This window comes from Pithys albifrons, chromosome 5 (assembly GCF_047495875.1).
Source record: "Pithys albifrons albifrons isolate INPA30051 chromosome 5, PitAlb_v1, whole genome shotgun sequence".
Taxonomy (NCBI): Eukaryota; Metazoa; Chordata; class Aves; order Passeriformes; family Thamnophilidae; genus Pithys; species Pithys albifrons.
This window is the reverse complement of record NC_092462.1, coordinates 20,008,561-20,029,306: the sequence shown is the minus strand read 5'-3', so window position 1 is coordinate 20,029,306 and position 20,746 is coordinate 20,008,561. Positions and strand designations below refer to the sequence as shown.

Genomic DNA, 20,746 nt, shown 5'->3' with positions numbered 1-20,746 from the left:
CCACTAGCAGGAAAAGCCCACCAGGAGCACTGGCTATCCCTGCAGCCCATCCAGAGAACAGCCTGTGGGCTGTGTCGGGCACTCAAGAAGCGTCCATCTGGCCTGTCACCTGCAGGAGCCACAGAACAGCTGCTCAGCGATCGCAGCCCCAGCAGCTGAACACCTCCTGAACAGCCTGGCACACAACGGAGGCGCCGCTTCTGCACTGGCCTGGGGCACAACATTCGCTGCCAAGGATGGAGGAAGCACTTTCCACGTCCTGGATCCCTCTTCTTACCCCAGAAACTTCAGCCATTCTATCCCTTAGGCCCCATCAAAATTAGTTCCTCCAAACAGATTTTAAGCCGAATTTAATTCACTATAAAGGCTCACAGAAAACAGTCTTCTATGAAAAAATGAACTGTATCCATATTTATTTTTATAAGTCCCACAGAAACCAATTAAATTAATTAACCTCTCTCCATCAGCTTTTCTATTAAGTCTATCCTCATGTGCAAGAACATGAAGATGGAAGAGGCTACACCATTTCCCTACCCTGAGCTGTCAAAAAAAAAAAAATTAACAGAGTGATGAGCATGAACAGTGAAAAACACTTTGATTTTTAAAATATTTTCATCTTAAATGCAAGATACCTGGACAATGAACTCTTTTACAGTAATTACTTTTTTAATCCATCACATAGTCTTAAAATAAAATTTACCATGTGATTATGTGCATCCCAGGAATAACTCTATTATTCTGAAATATGAGGGATGGAGTAACCAAGATGAGCACTGCTGCCGGCCTCCTGTCTAAAAGTCTGCACATGTACATCCTTCATATTCAGATTCCAGTTTTTACAGAAGCATTTTTTGCACTTCCAACTACTAAACACCACTATTTCAAGAACCTTCCTCTTACCTGCACTTGCATTTCCCTATTCGTATTCCTCAAGTTCCCTTTTTTTAACTTCCTGTTACTTCAAACAAGCAGACCTTTTTTAACCCCTCAGGGTAAAACTTTTTGCAAGTTTTTAATAAGGTTTACCTTATTTAGTTTGAATCCTACACAAGTTGACATCATATTTCTCCATGTAAGACACCAAACTGACTTGTTCCACCAAGCCTCACCAACGAAATACACAGGAGGAAAAACACCTTCTTCATTTCTGCTCAGTACTCACCCATGCAAAGACATACTACATCCTCATTCCCTGCATGACACGGGGACTGGTTACCCACTATTTCAGTGAGTCTCTGCTTTTCTAACATAGTTTAAGGGCGACCTGTATCTTTGCTTCCTATTAATGTTTAATTTAGGTTATTAAAATTAACCTTGTACAAGTCAGTTCATCTCATTATGCAGCACAGATCACTCTCTGAAATTGAATTCTTCTTATCAGGTATACACCAACAACATTTTTGTTCATGTAGAATTGGAAAGTTTAAGAACTTATTTTTGACAAGAAGTGATATTAGTCATGGCCAAGGTACTTTTCACACTGTTATCTGTTAAAGGGTCAGAATGTGACATAGACAATATGTAAGAAAGCAGGGGAGATCAGATTGAAAACACAAATACCTCTAGGGTGAGGGTTTTTTCTTCCTATGAATAGAGTTGAGAGGCTAAAATATCATTAGGTCTGAGGAATCTAATGTTAATCTGAAGTCATGTTACAGAATCTGAAATTAATTCAGTTGCCAAGAAATTGCTGCCATCATTTGATACACAGAAAACAAGATCTCCCTTTCTGGCCATGTGGGACAGTGGATTATCAGAGTTCAAAAAACAAAAAGAGTTATCAGCAGCACTCCCTTAGCTCGGAGAATAAGACTGTCAGCTCATGCAATTTGCATTACCTTGGGCACTGTGGACATAACTAGCTCTAGCAAAGACTTTCAGTTCTTCATTTCCACGATTTTAAACACTTTCAACTTGAGGATGCTTTGTGAATGCAGAATTTTAATCTGGTGCAGCAATTCTTATGATGTGCAGACAGCTCACACACCCTTTTCACACATGGGCAAAATCTTAAGCTCAGGGAGAATGTAAGATACCCCCCCACTCAACATACTGTTCCTACCATTTTCATGCCAGAACTTCTCCATATTTGTTAACGGTCATTGGATTTCACTTCCATAAACTTGTCCTGCATTCCCTTGAAAACATACAGGCTTTTAACCACCACCACACACCCTGGCATGAAGCTTCAAGTTTACATATCCATTGCGTGAAAAGCATGTTAGAAAAATTTATCTTGACAAAACTGGCTACATGTAATTTAATTTGTGACAGCTCATGACAAAGACAGTATATTTTAAGCATAAAAAAACCTTACCAACATTATTTTTTACTATTTTTCACACCACTACTGATCTAGAGAATACATACACTGGCAAAGCAAAAATTCTTTAAACCAAAATATCTTTAAAACTTGTTAATTATGTTTTCTAAGACACTCTCTTCTTCCATCAAGTTGTGTAAATACCTCAAATTAGGAACAGCCTTTTCTCTGAAATCCACAACTTTACTGTAAGGGATTTCCACGATAAAATTTTAAATCTTTTAGGTATCTACGCCTTACTGTGCCCAAGAAGGGACATCAACAACTTCATGTCTTGAACCAATACTTCATTTCTATACAGCCTAAGGGGTAGAAATAAGAGCATACATGAAACCTCTGTCATGAACTGAAAAGATTAGGGAGAAAAATCCAAATAACCAAGAGTTGCTGAACTGGTGCTTTAAATACACTTTAAATATTTAAAATATTTTCATAAAATATTCATTGAATATTTAAAAATAGAGGGATTAGTTCTCAGAGTTGGTATCTATATATTATTTTTTTGAGCTCCATCACCTGACTGGTCTGTGCTTTCAAGGGAGAAGTCCAGAAACCCCATTAACAGCCAACCTGGACTACTTATGGATTTAGGTAGAGTTTAACCCAGTTTTTCAGTAATGACAGTTTTTCTCAAGAGCCCATGGTGGTTGTCACTAGCTTTAATAACAAATTGTTTATTACATTCAGGACATTGATAGAAGGCAATTCAGATAAATGAGGCACCTCAGCAGGAAAAACATTGCTGTGAATTGTGCATCTTCCCCAGCTCTTCCAAAGGCAACAGACTGTTCCTTTACAGGAATCTTCCTTTCAACTACACTAACTCATACACACCATAACGTGGGCCAAGAGCTCCTGCAAAGCTATTGTCTTGCTACAAGTGTGTGCCATCGCCCTCCTTCTGTGGTTTCAAATCCAGCCAGATTTCCCCAACAGATACAAACAGTGAAGTGTCAGATGAGGATAAAGGATGAGCGCAATCCACAGAGTTACCCAAAGAGTACAGTCCTTTACATGGTAGGGATCTGGAGATGCAGTCAGCTAACACGGGCATGCAGGGTAAAACCATTCCATGAGCACTAGGAGCACAAGGATGAACAAGCAGGAAAGCACATGGTTCCTCTTGCTAAAATGGACCCAGAAGCCCTCTTCCTTGTGAAGACGTATAGAGTAAAAATGAGGTCACAAATCCAAAGCTGCTAGGTTGAATAGCTGAAGCAAAGGATTCAAGGATTGTCCTAGTGAAACACAGACGCACATGTGGTTCCATTTGAAAAGACAGCATCCAAAAAACAGAAGATAAAAGCAGCATATAAGGCTGCAATATACAGGGAGTCTGTCAAGCCACTCACAACACATCCTTAGGGTAAATGAAGGGTAAGCACCAGGACAGACGGTAGAAAGTTTTAAAGCCTACCAAAAGTGGCCTTTTCTTCTTTTCTAATTAGATGTAGCTGTAGAGATTAGCACAACATAGTAAACAGTTTAAGGATTACAATGAAATTCATCTCTGTATGTATCTATTCCTAGACAAATAAACAAATACAAAATATATTCTGTTTCATCTCTAGCCAGTTTATGAGTTCAATTTCCATCAAATCTGACCTCTCCAGTAAATGCCACTCAGTTGGAAATCCCTCAGGGCATTAAATGGACTAAGTGAGGCATGCAAACACTCCACTGAGGTGGTGAGGAGTACATCTGGTCCAGGTACCTTAGCTTGCAAGCTTTAGACTGAGATGCAGATTGAAACACAGATGGAGCTCTGCGTAGGAGCCCAAGACAAGAGGCTGTGAACTGCCAAGGTTTGGGATAAATAAGGGTTATCCCAAGATGGGTGACACCAGCCAGGTGGATGGATACGGAGAGGAGGGCAGTAGCTGAAGACTCGGGATGAAGAGCAAGACTTGCACAGGGGTAGACTGTAAGGGGATAAAAGCGCAGAGGTTCCTTCGCTGGAGGTCCTGCTGAGGCCCCCAGTTCAAGCTGTTTCTGTGTTACTGTGCCATGGAAAAATGGCTTTATGGAATGAGACATCTGAGCCTCTGCCATGGGAAACCTGGGGTCAAACCGGTCAGGAAATCTGGTCTGACTGCATGTTGGTGGGGTGCGTGGGGAGTCAAGTGAGGCTCACGTCAGCTCCTGGAGCTGCCTGCTGTGAAGGGCCTTCAGTCCCAGGAGTTACGGTCTCTGGCATCAGGAGTGTGACTGCAGGAATGGTCAGGCTGCAAAGTTTCCTTAACACAAGACTCTAATGGGTTTTCAACTGATTTTGAAAACTAGATTCATGACAAAACCTTGCAACCTTTGAAAAAATCCGCCCAGAATGATATGGCAAGCTATGACTTCGCAGTCATTAAGGGAAAACACCTGTTCATTTGGCCTGGCTTCAGATGAGATAGAGTTAATTTTGTTTTTAGTAATCATTTAGACATCATTTTTCATGCACTGATTAATTAATGTCAAAAATCTAGTTAACAGAGAAAAAAGAAAACCAACAAAGAAACTCACGAAAAAATATCTCCTGAAATAATTTCTCACATATGCATATCCCAATGACTAGAATCTTTCCCTTAATACCACAAATGTATGTAGAATATTACTTTGTTCAATTATACTGACTTCACTAGGAGCATATTTCAAGAAAGGACTGTAGGACAGGGAATAAAGAGAATCACATTTTGTTCATAATAGCTTTTGACTTGGGAATCCAGAAGATATCTAAGCGGCATATTCTGGTTAATTTACTTTGATATGTGAAGATCAACTCCAGGGAAATAAAAATAATACATTCAAGGATTCTTCCCACCATCCCTATAATTGTCTCTATTGTCACAGATTCATTAAACCCCTTTGGTAAACCCCTAAGTATTACAGGCTGCTCTATTCAAGATAATAAAGTAGCCCAGGAAGTAACTTTCCTCAATAACAATCATTCATAATAGATAAATTACAAAAGGTCTTTCTAGAACACACATACCGTAACCAGAGTGCAACTGAAGTTCAACCAGCACTGACTAACATGAACAAAGGCAAAACTATCGGTGCCAAAGCAAGAATCCCAGCTTAAAAAGGATGCCTCACCCTTGAGTCACTTTGTTGTCCCCTGCATACCAGTTTATCTCAGCTGAAATTGTCATTCCAATTAACAGGTGCATTTTTTGCACACAAGTTCAGCAAATGGTTTCTACTGGAACACTGCAACACACACCTGCCTGACAGAGCAAACCAAGCTCATTTTATATATAAACATGACTTGAACAATCACTGCAGTGCCCTGCCCAAACTGTTTTCCAAAATAAACAAACACACAAGGAGGCCTTTGATGTTGTTACTGTGGCAAACATTTACACAATATCATTATTTTTTCCCACAGTCACTCTCTCCATCATTTACTCCGTACGTTCTTCACCATATTTTGTTCTCAGGTACAGTTCAGTAATGTGTTTTATAAATCCTAGCATAAAAACTGAAGTACTGAAATTCAATATTCCATATGTTTGTTGAATTTCTCTTGACACAAAGACTCCCTTGCTTTATTTCTAAGCTCATTTTCTACGAGAGCAACAAACCGCTTAAAACACTTCGGACTGCACACTGTTTGAATATTTGGATTTTGCATTCAGTAATAATTGATAAGTGTTTTGCTATTACACAGAAAAACAGGTATCTCTTTTTAACATACCTTCTTAAACCACAGGTACCAGAGAAGATCTGAATGGCAATACAGATTACTAATTTCCCATCTTCAACTGAGTATCTGTACCTGGGATCTTTCTTTCAGTTACTACACTACGGCCAGCCAGTCCAATCCATAGTTCACTAAGTTGGCACAGCTTCTCTTCTTCCAAGCACTTGGGTGCATTAGTTCAAAGCAAAACCAATTAATCTGCACCTCCCTGACAGCAGGGTTTGTTTGGATTTTTCCATCCCTTTCTGACACCGCAGAACAAAAAGACGTCTGATCTTTGTTTCTGCTGATAGATGTGCTGAGTGTCAGTGAAAACAGACTAACCTAAAAACCACAACCCCTATTATCTCTCCAGTCAAAAGCTGAGTTCAGTAAAAGCTCCATACCTGCAACATACTTCACTAAGGACTTCAGGTGGGTAAGTAACAAAAACAAAAAGAGAAGCAAATCTTTAGGTGGTGTAAATGGATACAAGGTAAGGGCTTAAACAAATCAATTCTCCTCAGGCAAGTGTCAGTCCAACACCCTGAACAAGTACTCCACCCTAGACATTCAAAAAACGTGATATAAAAATAACCCAGGGGGAGGGAGGAAAACTATTAAAAAATAAAACCCCAAACAACAAACAAACAACAACTTCAGAAAATCACTCTGGTTTTTTTCCCTACAGATTTGCATGTTGTGGTTAGTTCATTTTAATGTCTAAGAAACTCCCAGCAGCCAAGACAAGTGCAGTTATGTCCAGGACTCCTCTCCTAGGCTGACTCTGATACTGATCAGAGAATGAGCTCACTGGGCAGCTTTTTTCTCAGCCAGAGAATTTACATGGCTGTCTCTCCCCTGATTTCTCAAAACCTATTAAAACTCTAACTAAGTTCTGGGACTTCCATTCTTTTTTCAAATACCATTGAAAGCAAGCAACAAATTCAAAAATACCTGGTGCAATTTAATACACAAACAATACAGCAGGAGAGTAGCATTTCTTAGGAAATCAGAGTAAGTTGCTACTACTGTAATGTGTTTCATTTATTGCCCAAGCAGCACAATTTACCAAAGGTTTGCAAGCTTAATTTCTAACTTCTAGGACAGAAAACCTGTTTCAAGAGGAACAGAGGAGAACCAACACATACCAAGAGAAAGGTGCTAATGGCACTGCAGTTCAAAAACTATTGCATTTTCTACCTACCCCATCCTTCTTTTGGTCAGCCATCAGCAACCTCTGCTCAGCCTAACAAATACAAGGGCAAACAGGAGCTACAAGCCATATGTGTGTCTGATCCCCTGATGGAAGAAGTGCTGTAATGCTGGCTGAGAACCTAGACCCATAAGTGTACATTTCAGAACATATTTAAATTCCTTTGCTATTTACTACTTGGGAAAAAAAATCTATACATTTCATATAGTTTTTACTATCCAAATTAGAAAGAGTTAGTGGTTTCTAAAAACCTACTAACAAAAAACTGAGCAACAAAAGGAGTTCAAACTTCTGTGTTTACACTTTTTAATTGAAGGGGATGGGCATCTTCACTGTCCTTCCAAGCCTTCCTCAAATCCTTCACTTGAAACAGTTGTTCAGTTCCTCACAGTTCCTCACCTACAGCTCTGACACCTCTCTCAAGCTGTTCTGTGTCGTGTCACGTCTTGGTTTATTTCAACTATACAAACTCTTTATGACAAGGACTTAGTCTATATTTAGAAAATGCTGCATAAACATATAGTGCTGTGTAAGTGTTTTATGGTCTCTCTCCTGTTCAACTTCAGCATTTTGCAAATTACATGAATTGTCCTGAGCAACTGCAAACTATAAGGGAAAAAAAGAATCATTTTATCTGAGTAGGGGATTGCTTCTTTTATACATTCCTTTTTCCCCCTTAACTATTTTCAAAGCATACAGAATCACAATGAAATATTTACAATGCAGGATCTCACTCAAATTCAATTGAAAGCATGAGAAAATACACAAACTCTAAAATTCTCACACCCTTTTCCAACAGTAACTTCTTGCTTACCTTCTTTAATGAACAGTAAAATCATCCTAACACCTTCTTCAGCCAAGGTTACAAATAATGTGTATTGCCATTATACAACTTTCAGAAACACCTCATCCACAACATACTAAACTCTTTAAAAACAAAGTATTTTTTTTGTTTTGCTAGTTTCCTTCCATGCCCCACCTCCCAGTGTTTGACTTTTTAAAGATGCCAGAAGACTTTTTAAAGATGCCATAAATGTTCTGCATTTATGTTTCAATTCTACTCTTACTAAAGCAAGTAAATGAAAGAAATCATTTTTTTCTGAACCATTCACTATTCCTCATTTAGAACACAGAGCAGCTTTCAATTGAAAGCACCACAGCTTACCTTCGGACTTTCACAGAGAACATTTGTATTTTACTTCTATTGATAGATATGTGTGTGTATGTATGCAGTACTTACCCCAGAAAATTCACCCCTACAGCATCTTGGCAATATTATTTATCCCTGCAAGCAACTCACAGGATGAGTTAGCTAAAAACTTCATTCAAGTCTTATTAACACTCTAGTCTTCATCTTCACTCTTAGTTTAAAATTTTTATAGGTAAAAATTATATGTGTCTCTCAACAAAGAAGATTCAGATGCATAATCAACTTATTAGACCTTTAGCTATGCCACATTAAGTGGCCATTTGCATCTTCTTAGCTCATGTTAAACACTAAATGAAACAAATTCAAACAAACTTTACTGTACATTAAAAATAGACACAAGTGTAGCAGAGCTGTAGATCTGGCAGTCTAAACCAGCCTTGTAGCTTCTGGTTCTGATTTCTCCCTGGTAGAAGTTTAATCTGTAACAAAACCTATCATTAACAGACAATTGTACATTACTCCCTTATTAAGGGCCATGAGCAAGTACTAAAGACTGGTGTGAAATTTGCTGAGACTCTGCCCACAGAGAGTCAGCCACCAAAAACATAATTGGCCAAGATCAGGATGTTAAAATGAGGGCTTAGAGAGGATAGAGATTACCTTGCAGCTAATGTGACTAATCCCTAAATTTCTTCTAACAGCCTTTTTGTGGCAGAGTAGAACAAAGGCATAGAAGTGGGAGAACAGAACAGCTGATTTTCCTTTTCATTTCCCACCATCTCTCTGTGTCTTTTTCTTCCCCACTTCAGCAGATGCCTTAGAGTTTGCCAGCTGTAAAATAAAGATTAGCAGATAAAATGAAGATATTTGGGGTGTCAGCTCTTATCAGCTGACAAACTAATTTCTTTATATTTCTTTTACTTCCTCCTCATCTACTCCATAGGAATGTTTTTTCCCCAACTCTCTACTCAATTTTATCCTTCCTTCTACTTTCACATAATTTATGAAAATCTGAAAATTCTTCAAGTTCTGAAAATTTTCAATCCAGGCAATCATCTTAACAACCCTGGTGTTTTGAACCTCTGCTATCAACACCACAAAAACTGTAAATGCCTTGTGCCCTTGCATAATCACTGTCAGTATAGAACAGGTGCCTATTGGTACAGGGCAGCTTATTTTCAGACACACTGAACTTACTCCCAACAATTTTATTTGCAGTGTCTTAACTATTCTAGAATTCCTACTTTTCTGGACTCACTTATTGTAAGAAACTTTTTTATAAGCAAATTTGTAGAAGTACTAAGAACGTAATGAGGTAACAAAAACTCATCTAAACAGTACAGGTTCAGTAATTTGAAAAATCAGTCCTTAAAAAGAAATGTTGTACAAAGCAAACTAAGACACTAAATCTTATTAAGGGTGTAATCAGTCTCATGAAAATCAGGAGCAGTTTTTCCTCTGGGTTATGAGGCCAGCATTTCTCACAGAGCTAACAGATGAAACACTGAAAAAGTGGGTTCAAAACCATAAAAAATTAGGATTCTTGAGGCTCCTCCCCACAGTATAACCACTGTACCAACTGTACCTATAAAACACCACAGAATTCACATAAAACAAAACCACTTTATTTTGCTGCTCACAGCGAGGGCAGAGTCTGCTATCACCTTTGTACACCACAATCCTTATACCGCATCTCCTTTTACACCTGGGAAACAGCAGAAGACGAGCAGATACCCACACGGCTTCTCCCAGTCCAGGATCCCTGGCAGCTCATTAACCTCGAACAGAAGAAATGCAGATGAACCAACTGGAATGCCTCCATAGGCTGCCTCTGGAAGACATACAGGTAGGGATGCCTTCATATGCTAGCTGGGATTTTTTCAAAATAGCCAAGCAGTCATAGAATCACAGAATCAATTGCGTTGGAAAAGACCTCTGAGATCATCAAGTCCAACCCTTGGTCCAAATCCAGTCCATTTACTAGATCATGGCACTCAGCCCCACGTCCAATCTGCGTTTAAAAATCTTCAGGGATGGGGAATCCACCACCTCTCTGGACAGCCCATTCCAATGCCTGATTACTCTCTCTGGAAAGAATTTTTTTCTGATCTCCAACTTAAATTTCCCCTGGCAGAGCTTGAGCCCGTGCCCCCTTGTCCTATTGCTGAGTGCCTGGGAGAAGAGACCAGCCCCCACCTGGCTATAACTTCCCTTCAGGTAGTTCTAGACAGTGATGAGGTCACCTCTGAGCCTCCTCTTCTCCAGGCTAAACAACCCCAGCTCCCTCAGCCTCTCCCCATAGGGCTTGTGCTCCAGTCCCTTCACCAGCCTTGTTGCTCTTCTCTGGACTCGCTCCAGCACCTCAATAACCTTTCTGAACTGAGGGGCCCAGAACTGAACACAGTACTCAAGGTGTGGCCTCACCAATGCAGAGTACAGGGGAAGGATCACTGCCCTGGTCCTGCTGGCCACGCTATTTTCGATACAGGACAGGATCCCATTGGCCTTCTTGGCCCCCTGGGCACACTGTTGGCTCATGTTGAGCTTCCTGTCAATTAGTACTCCAAGGTCCCTTTCTGCCTGGCTGCTCTCCAGCCACTCTGTGCCCAGCCTGTAGCGCTGCAGGGGGTTGTTGTGGCCAAAGTGCAGGACCCGGCACTTGGCCTTATTGAACTTCATCCCACTGGAATCAGCCCATCTCTCAAGTCTATCCAGATCCCTTTGCAGAGCCCTCCTGCCTTCCAGCAGATCAACACTCCCTCCCAACTTGGTGTCATCAGCAAATTTGCTGATGATGGACTCAATCCCCTCATCTAAATCATCAATAAAGATGTTAAACAGGACTGGACCCAAAACAGACCCCTGGGGAACACCACTGGTGACTGGCCACCAGCTGGATGCAGCTCCGTTCACCAGCACTCTCTGGGCCCAACCCTCCAGCCAGCTCCTAATCCAGGAGAGGGTACACTTGTTCAGGCCATGGGCTACCAGTTTTTCCAGGAGTATATCATGGGAGACAGTATCAAAGGCCTTGCTGAAGTCCAGATAGACCACATCCACAGCCTTCCCCTCATCCACCAGGTAGGTCACCTGATCATAAAAAGAGATCAGGTTGGTCAGACAGGACCTGCCCTTCCTAAACCCATGCTGGCTGGGTGTAATCCCTTGTCCGATGAATTAACTGGAATGCCTCCACAGGCTGCCTCTGGAAGACATACAGGTAGGGATGCCTTCATACGCTAGCTGGGACTTTTTCAAAATAGCCAACTAGTTATAGAATCACAGAATCGATTGGGTTGGAAAAGACCTCCGAGATCATCAAGTCTACCCTTGGTCCAACTCCAGTCCATTTACCAGATCATGGCACTCAGTGCCACGGCCAATCTCAGTTTAAAAACCTCCAGGGATGGTGAATCCACCACCTCTCTGGGCAGGCCATTCCAATGCCTGATTACTCTCTCTGGAAAGAATTTTTTTCTGATACCCAACTTAAATTTCCCCTGGCAGAGCTTGAGCCCGTGCCCCCTTGTCCTATTGCAGTCATGATGCAAGCAAAGGGTCTGGAACATAAATCCTGTGAGAAGAGGCTGAGGGTAACTAGGCTGGTTTACGCTGGAGAAAACGAAGCTCAGGGGAGACCTCATCACTCTCTGCAACCACCTGAAAGGAGGCTGTGGCAAGTTGAGTGTCAGCCTCTTCTCTCAGGCAACTACTGACAGGACAAGGGGAAATTTCCTAGGGGAAAGGTGTGCCAAGGGAAGTTCAGACTGCATATTAGCAAAAAACTCTTCACTGAAAGAGTAGTTAAACGTTAGAACAGTCTGCCCAGGAAAGTGGTCGAGTCACCATGTCTGGAAGTGTTAGAAAAATAAGTAGACAGGGCACTTTGTGATATAGTTTAGTAGACATGGTGATATTCAGTAAAAGGTTGGACACAATCTTGGAGGTCATGATTCTATTATACCACATTTGCACTTCTACATGCATAATGAACTAACATATGTTACATTATACCAGTTTGTAAAGGCCATTTCCTACAGATGCTGTGTGTCCCAACTTAAAGCATAAAGTATCAAGAAGCATTAAAAGCTTAACATGTAATTTTAAGCACAGTTGATACCTTTACACTCAAGCTGAAGGCATGATCTGCTATCAAGGAACTTAAGAGGTCTGTGAATCTGAAAGAATGTGCATCAATTTGCAGAATTACTTCACTTGAAATAAATATGGAGAAAGCCACATCATTTTTCCTATTTTCTACAAGTCACCTCCTTTCAGCAGTATCAAGAGATAAAAAAAAACATGAATATATCATTGGAAGAATTTGTTTTCCAAGACAGTTTATTAATATTTCTGAATACAGTAAATGAAATTAGCTTGTTAGCATTTTCATCCTTTCAATATATAGATTATGTTCTTATTCAAAGCTTCTATGTTAACAACAGAATAGTCTTGCACAGACTAAAGTATGGTAACAACTTACAAAGAAAATGAGAGGCAATCTTATTTTCAGCAGAACTGTTACTCTATTACCATTGCCTTTGTGCCACAACATGTTCAGTTGGTCATCAAGAATCCAGCCTGCATATTTTGAAGTCATAAAACCTGATAAAACAGTTACCAAGATTTCTATTCAAATCAGTAGCAGTTCTGCCAGTGGCCTAAACTTCTCCAAGAAGTCATAACAAAACTTTTCTCCTATCTCCTCACTTTCATACAGCAAAAAAATGAACATGAAACACTTGTATGAATAAACCAATGAGTCAGAATAGTTCAGAAGAGTAACCCCACAAATTGGCATGGCACTAAATACAGCTAGAGGACACTGTAGAATTTGAAATTACAACCTTGCACACAGAACAAAATACAAAGCACAAACTGCTAGTGTATTTGGTTAATGGCAGAGCAGGCAGGAGTTACCAACACCACCACCTGAGCACAGTACTGACACATCCCTCTGACCACCTTCTGCCTGTACCAGGTGACTCCCTCCTTCTCAGGGTCTGAGACTTTGCTGGTCTGGACAATGACAGGTTAACGTCACTGGAAGGTGACATTTGCACAGATGTCATTGCTTCATAGATAAATGACAAAGTTTGGACTATATACAGATGAGAAACCTGTTGAATACTTCTGTACTCTCTTCCAAATCTAAATCTCACTGCGCTACACAAAAATCAGTAAATTACTTGAACGCCGTTATTTTTGCATTAAAATATTGGAAGAGATCACATCAAGATGAAACATCCAAGAGGGATCAGGAAAGAGGCTCAAAAACAAGACTGAAAGAAGAAAACAAACAAACAAAAAAACCCAAACAAAGAAAGAAAGCCAGAGCTGGAAATATACTAGAAATGAACAATATGTATTCCAAAGCAATGCTTTACTCTACCACAATTTATAGGAGAAGAGTGGTTTTATAAGCTTCCTTCCAGTCTGTCTCAACTGGTTCTTCCCACTGGAAAACAGCTGTGACCCTCAGAAACATTACTGACTGAGCTGAATCTCAAATTCCTGATATGCTAGAGCATTATAAAAAATTAAGTGGTATTTCCTTAAATAATGTAAAAGCATCATTACATTCTACGAGTGCGGAACTGCTTTCTCTCAAACTTCACAACAAAATGAAATCCAGGAAAAGCTTTCTTGCCCAGACTGAAAAAAATAATCCAACAGTAATTAGTCCTTACGGAGAAAATGCTGCATAACTTTACCCACAAATCATGCAACTGGATCTGTAAGAAGTTTCCACATCTATGCCAAATCATCAAACAAGTTATATAAACGCAGTTAATTCATTAAGATAAGACTGTGGGACTTAGGATACATATTCCAGTTCAACTGTCTATCAAAAATCACCTATGTGACTTGAACACAATCACTCTTCCATTTCCCATGTATGAGAAAAACAACAACATCCTCAGACCTCAACACTCACGGAGGGTTCATAGCAATAACCAGGTCAAAGAAATAGTACCATCTACAGGCAACATAAAACATGTGGACATAAAACCATCATCACTCGGATCTTGTAATACCCCTCTCAACAGTGTATTTTTTCCTTTTAGTTTTTAGTTCTTGTGAGGAATTACAAAACACATGCTCACATTTAATAAAATCTTGTTTTTTCCACATTCAGGACGTTGCCACTTTTCCTTATTGCTTGCCTCTAATTCCTTTTCCCTTACACTATCATATATTATTATAAAACAACTACCCTCTATAGGACAGTCCCATTTCAAATAAAGGCAGTAGACTTCATAGGAAGCATTATGATTTCATTGCCATACAATGGAGAAACACTGCCACAATCTTCAGTCATGGAGTTCATGAGTTTGTATGATCCAAATGACCTACAACCCCATGCAGTGTGGTGGGAACAAGTCAAAAAGCAGTAACCACAAGTTACAGCAGTAACCACCCATTTAACTTAGCAAACAGCTACAGAGGTTTAATATCATTCGTTGTAACATTTATGGCTGCATCTTCCGCACTCCTGAAGTTACAGGCCCTTGCTGAATACACAGGGAATAGGAACACACATAGAATGTTACAAGCACAAATGACTGCGCACATTTTAAGTACTTGCAGGTTCTGTATTTTCAATGTCATCACACACAGCCAGTACATTCAATAGCTAATGTCTATTACAAAGGTATATTTACTTTATCAAGATAACTCAGTTTACTCTCACTGCAAAAAGCTGCCAAATAAATGCAACACTGAGAGAAAAATTATGAAACTGTAGTTATTTCTCAGGAAACAAAGCCAGCCCCTACTTGCCATTATTTATGTATACGCTTCCTTCTGTCCCCCCCCACCCAGTCATGAGCCCCTCCAATTGCAGTAAAACTGTTCTCAAGAGGAAGATCTGAAGCAATGAATCTTATAATAAAGAGTGACTTTTGCAAGACAGAAAATATAGTTCAGTTCTTCCCCCTTACAAGATGGTAGTTTTTCCAAAACTAAATTATGCACCACTTCTTAATTTGACTTTAAGGTTTCTTCTCCACTGATATGTTTGCTGACACTCAAATGCTATTTCATCTCATGTTTTACTTGCATCAATCAACCTCAGAAAAACACTGTACAACATTCACTTCTTCCCTTGCCACAAAGATCTGTAACACTTGATAAATACACAGCCTCCTTTTATTAGCGTATCTCCAAAAGTACAGCAAAAACAACGCAGGAACTTAAACACTAAGGAAAATGTCACGTCCTCAGAATACGCAGATTTTACACTTTTCAAAATCTATGATTAATTTTACAAAATGCTTTCCTCAGCAACTCGAATCTGCCTAATTCCCAGCAACACATAAAATCCATACGTTGCAACTTTGTCCTTTTAAATACTCTAGACGGACTAATCCAACAAAGCCATAGGATCTTCCATGAGCCTTCAAGGAGGAGAATTTCTCCAGATGGAGCAACATCTCTACATCTCTCTTTCAATTTATGAAACACTCAATTTAGAAGGAAAAAAAAACAACAAACAAACACATGGAACAACTTAAAACTCCACAATGTAAAGTTATAAACTTCAGAAGCTTATGGAAGCATTGTTTCAATCAAGAAGGAGAAATTCAACCACACATATTTTATACAGCACAAAAGATCGTACTCTCACACAACCATATACACAGACCTTGAAGACAGAGGATGCTTTTTCAGTATATTGTGTGACTAAGAGACTTACAAACTCAACACTATCACTTGTAACCCAGACATGACATATACTCCATGTACTTTTCCAAGTCCTCCTGGTGCAGCCCCCATGTGTACTAAGGCCTGCACTAAGCTCTCCAGAAAGCAGGCCTTGCTCAAGCCACCAGCTACTCCAAAAAGTCCTGCCAGGAGCCAGAGCCAGGGCTACAGGACTTCACACTGTGGGCTGACAGACAACTTTCCCAGTGAACTAAAGTCCCTCATCAAACTGCGGCAGAAACTTGCTGCACTTAGTATTTCTCCAAGCCCAACTGGGGAAGTTACTCAAACTACTGCACTCCAAGAGGTAAAGGAAGCCAAATTTGCAGGAAATAGCCCTTGCTTGTATGTCTCACTTCCAGCAGATCCTGGACAGCTGTGGTGTGGTACCTTCTCCTGAGATGGTGCTGCCTATTCAGGGGACAGTGTTCTCTGTTTGGGATGCAAGGGACACACTTCAGGGTAAAAACAGTGATCAACTCTAAAAGTCATGTCTAAACAGTCATGTCTCTTAAAGGACTTTCTAAGACTAGTTCTTCCTCAGGGTTATTCCAGGTCTGAGTCAGCCCTTTCCATTTACATTTCCAAGAAAACATTCTTGAAATATTTTTTTATTGTTTCTGTAACAATTCTCTGTATTACAGCAGCCTCAAAATTCATGGCTAAAGCAAGCCGCTGCAGAGATAATCACTAATGCAACAAAACCAAAAAATAAGTACTATTACTACTTCTGGTTAAAGACAAATATTGCTTTCTTTTACACTAACTGCATTGGTACTACAGGCACACATACAATGAGGATTTGTAAAGAAGAAAAGAACTCTCCTAAATGATTAGGCACAATGTCTTTGCTATCTGAGCTTTTCCAGTTCATTAATATTTCACTTTTATATATTCCTCAGCTGCTTTTACAACATGTTCTTTTCCCTCCTTCTTAAGCATGAGCAAGGAGAACTGTTTGAAGTAACTAGTAGACCTTGCCTCACATCCCCACCTCCGTGCCCCCTGAGAGTTTAACACTTCAAATGCAATATACACTGGATAGAAAAACACATCTGGCGCAGAGAGGGATAAGAGGATATTGTGAGTCTCCTTTCTAGTTCCATTCAACTATAAAGGTGTGCAGTAAGAAAACAGAATGTACTGCAGCTTCAGTGTAAGCCAAGATACTTCAATGCCGTCAATCCCAAAGGTGAGACAGAGACATAAGGCTGACAGGGGGTGAGACACACACCCCCTTCCCCCCTCCATGGAAAAGCAAAATACCCTCGTTCCCTTGCAAGAGAACTTGCAGCCACATTCTTTTCCTAGCCAGACGTGAAAGATAACCTCTTTAGCCAGAAGAAGGAACACAAAAACTGCCTAGAGGAAAACCAGGATTTTCATGAACCTTTTCCATACTAAGCACTACCATCACCATCTGCTCCACTTTTTAAGCATGCCATGCAATTTTGGAAAACACAGGCAGCATCCTCCAGCTCCTGCCTTAAAATCCACAGCAAATGTCACACATGACTGCCAGTGCCCTGACCCTACCCATTCATATTCCTGAAACCACTTCTACCTCCTTCACAGGTTAACTGCAGATTGCTAAATAAACATAGACAGAGAAAAAAGAAAAACAATGAAAGAAGAAACGCCAAGAACAAACAAACAAACAAAAAAAACCTATTCTCGCCTGTCACCTGCAGCAGCGAGGCCAGAGCGATGCGGCCGCCCGGCTCCAGCCGCTCGCAGGCCGGGCCCCCCGGGCCCCCCGCGGGCGCTGCCGCTGCCCCTGCCCCGGGCCGGGCCGCCGAGGGGGACACCTGCGGGCGCCCAGCCCCGACCGCCCCGCCACAAAGCTGCCAGCGGTGCCGGTGTCCCCCCGCCACCCGCTGCCCGGCCGCCCTCGCTAATCCCCGCCGCCCCCGGAGCGGTGCCGCGGCTCAGCGCGGAGCTGCGGCAGCGGCAGCCCCGACCCTCCGCTAGCGCCGCAGCCGCGGGTCGGCGCAGGGTGCCCGGCGGCCGCCGCCCCAACGCCGGGAGAGGCGAGGCCAGGCAGGGGGGCCCGGGGCGACATCGCCGCATCACCTCGGCACCTGCCGGGAGGGGCGAGGCGGCCCCGGCACCCGCACGGCGGAGACGCGGCGGCGCCCCGCGGCCTGGGCCGACTGTGCCCGGCGATGCCGCTTTGCCCCGCGTTACCTGGCCGGGCTCCTCCAGCGCCCGACGCGCTGCCCTCCGCCCCCGGGGGCCGGGGACCCTCCTGACAGCGCAGCGCCGTCCCCGCCCCGCTCGGGTCGGTGGTTCCCGCGTCCCCCGGCGAGGGGTGAATAATCCGTCCGGAGCGGCGGCGCCGCAGCCCGTCACTGAGCCCGTCCGCCCGGCATGTTGCGGGCGGTGTGTGTTGGTGTGTGTGCGGCGGGCGGGGAGGGAGGCAGGGCAGGAGGGAGGGATGCGGGGGCGGGCCGGGGCGGTGCTTCCGCGCGTGTGCCGGTGCGGGGCGGCCGCGGGCTCTGCGTGTGCGAGGGACGAGCACCGTGTGTCTGTGTGTGTGTGTTTGTACGTGTTTGTCCGTGTTTGTATGTGTGTCTGTGTGTGTCTGTGTACGCGCGGTGCGGGGGTTGCTGCGCGCCCCCGTGTCTGTCCGTGTCCCCGGGCGGAGCAGCTTCCCCGGCCTCCTCGGGCGAGAGGCGAGCAGGCGGAGAAGGGAAAAGTCCGAGGTCCCCCCCGCCCCGGGGAGGAATTCAGCTTCTCTCCGGTGTTTGCATTCACCATCTGCTCAGGGATTTGTATGTATTTTTTTCCCTTTCCCGGAGGGTGGCGGAGCCCTCTGATTTCACTTCCTCGTCCTCTTTTTTTCAGAGACGTGGTTTGTAATTATTTTCCAGTTGCTCCATCGCCATCCCCCGGCGCGTTGCCGGTTCCAGGGAGGGAACGAGGTTTAAGGAGCAGCTCAGCACCAAAGAGAAGGCTCGGCTGTGCCGCTGTAAGAGCAGGAGTGATTTCCCTGGAATATCGGGTGTGGGCAGAGGTCAATTACGTGGCGTTTAGATATAATAAATTAAGTTCCGTATTCAGTTCGTAAGGTGAAGGTAAAACAGGAAAAACCATGTACTCTGTGGCTAATACTTCAGGAATATGAGTGAGTTTTCATACCCTGGGTTTTTTTGCCAGTTTTACAGGAACCTTCCTGTACCGCGTACAAAAGTGAACTGCCATGTTAAGAACATTTACGTAAAATGAGTGACAATTCGAAAGTGACAGGCTGCAGGTATGTGCCCTATCCTCACATACCAAAACATAACATGAATAATTCCTTGCACTGAAGAAACACATTGACTTCACAGACTTTAGTCTCAACAGGAATAAAGTGTGTTCATTCTGTAACATCAGTGCTTCTCCTGAAGCTGAAGAACCCAAAGAAATTTCAACTATTGGGCTTATACAGAGAAATATATATCAGAATGGAGTCAGAGCTTTGAAGAATTTTGATTGAAACAGATTTCCACAAAACACAGCTACAACTTACGAGCAACAATGAGGTTGTGCTGGAATTCTGCATAAGACTTGTGTGAGAATGCAGAAGTCAATGTCATACTTGGTATGAAAGTATCAAGCAACAATGCTTATAAGTACATCTTTGCAAAAGCTAAACTTTCAAACAAGTGAGTTCACCATACCTAATTAAATTTAACTGTCAATCTCTTCAATGTGTTCACGAGACTGTTTTATAAAAAAAAATATAGTTGTTTCTGTTTCTTCTTTGGCCTGATAACAGACCTAAACCAGATAAAGTACTTTACAGTCACGGAGGAAAGTTTGGCATATGCAGCACACAGCAGTACCACAAAAAATTGCTACATGGAGAGAAACAGAATTTTGTTCACCTGTCTTCCACATTTAAAAGGCAAAAGATCTCATATGATACCACCTCAAGAGTAGATGTTCATTATTGAAAGTACCTGCCTTCACAGTTTGGGAATTTCAAATGAGAGTATGCAGTAAACAGATCATTTTACTGAGAGCTAATTTATAACCCTGCCAAGTATTTAAGCATTTACTCAACTCAATGAAGATGAGGGTATTTGACATTAAGTAAAATTGTGGGCCTGCTTAGCTACTTTAAGCTAAGCCAGCCTCAAATTTAGAGGCAGAGGAATCCATGTTTTGCTGAATCAGACATCTCCTAGAGTCTTGCATGATTTCTGAACTCCATCTCCCACCCTCCTTCTTCCTTGTATTCAGCAGGAAGGTTCACAGAGCCTCCTAATGGTTAACTGGCTCTTCAGTTTCTGTAAGCTGTCGTGCATGCCTGTGCCCTGAAAGGTGAGTCCCTGTGATTAAGCAGAACTTCCATACACACTCACAAGTGATGCATCCAGTGAAGCTGTCGAAGCTTTGATCAGCCCAGTGAGCACAGGCAGACAAACAACTGAGCCAGCAGCTAGAAGTTGTATGGAACACTGCCCACACTAAACTGCATTCTAGTGATTTGGGGGACGAATCCCACACATTGTCGTAAGTGTAAACATCAAGCAATACGTGTTTTTAATTGGTTTGCTAGCTGAGGATCCAGCTGATAGCTATGGGAGGTACTGGAAGAGGACTACTTGTGTTCACCACACCTTGCATCTGCCCAAGCACAGGTAAGCTGATTCTCTTTACACACACAAACACACACCCTGACAAAATTTC

The 20,746-nt window shown here is 42.1% G+C and overlaps 1 protein-coding gene across 2 annotated transcripts in view; it reads right to left on the bottom strand.

The window, feature by feature from the left end:
• CCSER1 (coiled-coil serine rich protein 1) overlaps nucleotides 1–18,462 on the bottom strand; it is a 663,581-nt gene extending 645,119 nt beyond the window's left edge. For both annotated transcript variants that reach the window (XM_071555858.1, XM_071555859.1), the window contains exon 1: nucleotides 18,254–18,462. The gene's annotated coding sequence lies outside the window, so the exon portion shown is untranslated. The remainder of the gene's footprint in view (nucleotides 1–18,253) is intronic.
• Between the last annotated feature and the right edge of the window lie 2,284 nt (nucleotides 18,463–20,746).